Here is a 2,920-nt window from a genome sequence, read left to right on the forward strand (position 1 = left end):
GGTCTTGGTTTTTTTTTATAGTCTTTCCACTTATTTCGTTTTCATCAGACCAATGTTTTTATCTCATATGTATTTCATCAGAAGCAGAGAACAGATCGCATCACTTCCTTCAACTTGGACAGAAAATTGGAGTCTTTGCAGTGGCTTCTGGGAAACATTTGAACTTAAATCTAATCAGATTGTGGAACATTTTCATATATGAAGGTTTTGAATCATTTAGGGTTTCTCTGTTTTAATTAAGTTGAGAATTTGAATTGAGTATGTAACATGTCTGCATAAGTACTGGAAAAGTGAAATGTTTAAATGACAAAATCCAAATTGCTTTTCATAAATTCAGTAGATTTTACATAGATATATATTGAAGTCCAGTGCTTCACAAATACTTACTCAATCCACACAATTTTAAAAAAAGAAAAACAAACGTGTATTTCACTAGTTTCTACTGGTTAAACTTGATCTGGGTCTGGTTATAATCCTAAAAAAGACTAAAAGTGTGTATTAATTAATCTGCTAATAAAGCTGTTTCCTCAGCACAGTAGTTCTGGAGATCTCACCGGATCAGACTTCTCCCTCCCCGTGCAACCATGACCAAGATGAACCAGAAACTGTCTTTCCAGTACTTATTGAGTCACATAACACAGAAGGATCTCTGAAGGAAATGTCCTGTTTTCACCAAAAAAGAAACATTTTAGCAAATCTTTATTTTTGCTAAATTCAAAGAAATGACATAGTAAGTCGTAAAAATACTTGATTTTGGCACACGGGTCATTCTTAGAGGTTACGCTGCTTTTTTTATGGTTATGTCAAGTCCTTGTTTCTGACACTGACAGCACGTTATTTGTTTCGACAATATAATGGAAGAAAACATTGAGAAACTTTAAAACCTGAAGGACTATTCATCAGAATCATGTTACATCATTGGGAAGAAAAAAAAAAGAAAACAAATTAACAGAAAGCTGCAGCGATTTGCACAGTAAATGCCCTCTTAAACCAAAAGAGGCTTTTAGTTCTCTTGTTTTTACTTGTTGAAGGTGAAACTTTCAGTTTCACCTTCCTGACTCAGCTCCATTATTTGACGCACTCTTCTGTAAAACTCACATGTGAGGATTATTAAACAACAAGCAGGTGCAGTGGAGCCACAGGAACGGCGGAGCTTTTCCTCGAACCTCAAATCAGAGCAAATAAAAGGAATCTGGATCAGCTGATCGGTGATACGGAGTGTAATCTTTTATCTGTATGAGCGTGACACACCCATGTCTGATCCGAGCAGAGGTGTTCCTAAGAATGAACTCACCTGAGCTCTGCATGTGTTTCACATTTTTGTTGTTTTTTTTTTACTTCACACAAGATACAGAGGAAAGATCGGATATGCTCACACACACCCTTGTGTGACTAGACACTGTGGGTGGAAACAGTATTTTTATTTCCTGCTTTCTGCTGTTGAGCCGCTTCATCGAGATCTTTCAGAAAGCCAGAAGGTTTCAAGGTTGTTCTTCTTGAAAAAACAAAGAGAAAAAAATAGAAGAACAAGAAATTCCGTGTTGAGATAAAGTACCTGAGGAGGCCTTGGGTCGCAGTGTTGAATTATGGGCAATTAAATGCTTAAGGTTGAAAAAAATCATCACTGATAAACCCTTTCTTTGGTTTTGCAATGTTGCACACGTTCTTTTTATTCTTTTATCTCTGAATCTAAGTAATTTCTAAATCATTTTGTTGAGAAGAATCAGAGAATCTGCCAGATGACCCCTGGCATAGTAGCTGTGTCTGCAGTGGACGCCATCATGTGGAACGTCTGTGTTTCTCTGCCATCGTTTCAGTGATGCTTATCTAAACAGCGCAGCACATTCTTCATCACGCTGCTCTTCCTCTCTAAAAGACAGGCTCCATGGCTTTGCACTTTCTTTTGTATGAAGTTATTTATACTGAAATCTTCAACAGCAACAGTTTATGTGAGTCACATTAAAAAAAAAATGATAGCCTCATATTAGCCTGCAGTATCTATGCCCTGTTTGAAGAATCTTGTGTTCTGAACTTAACTGAGGTTCAGACTACAGCTGTGCTGGAAAAAAAATAACCTCAAGTGGTCAACCATTAAGCCTGAAAAAGCTAATCAATTACCATTTCATCAGGAAGACTCGGAGGTTTTCGCTAGTCTTTGTCGTATTCATATCTTTGTCCGTTTATGCAGCAAAAGTATTTTTAGCTCTGTAGCCTTTTCACATTCCGTCACGTTAAAAGCAGGAATGTTCAAAGCTTGTGACTCAAAAGCAAAAAAGAAAAAAAAATATTAAACCTAAACAATTATAAACCTACCCAAATATGACTACGGTAAGTCTGAAGAACATATATCCACAACTCAGGTGGGTCATTGTGTTTATTAGAGATGTTCCCTCCACATCAAATCATAAAATAGTGTTAAAACAAGAAAAACTAATGAAGATGGCATTTTGGTAATTTGCCACAAGACATGTAATGGTGAAAGCAAACAAAATGGAGAAAGACCTTCGGTCAGAAAAAGCCTGGACTACATGTGCAACACTGTACATGAGCGGGGAAATTGTCATCTAACAGAGTGTTGGCATGATAATGAATGCTTTTTTTTTTGTTTGTTTGTTTCTACAGCAACGACACAGAGGCAGAGTAGATGACAAACTGGATGAAACTAAATGCAGAAGCAATCAGAGTTCAAATCAATCAAGTTTACTCCTAACATTTGCGGAAGACTGTTTTTCACAGACGCTTTCCGTGCAGGTTGATTGAGCTTGAGGTATTTTGTAAAGAAGAACGGACCAAGATGTGTGCAGATGTGCAAATTGGCAGAGGAAACTGCTGCTGGAATTATTGCACTCTCAATTGAGTGAAAGTGAAATAGTATTTTGTTTCTAAACTAAAATACAACTAGAAAAACAAAACTGGAACC

Source organism: Poecilia latipinna, unplaced genomic scaffold (assembly GCF_001443285.1).
Source record: "Poecilia latipinna isolate Pla-1442-1.1 unplaced genomic scaffold, P_latipinna-1.0 Scaffold459, whole genome shotgun sequence".
Taxonomy (NCBI): Eukaryota; Metazoa; Chordata; class Actinopteri; order Cyprinodontiformes; family Poeciliidae; genus Poecilia; species Poecilia latipinna.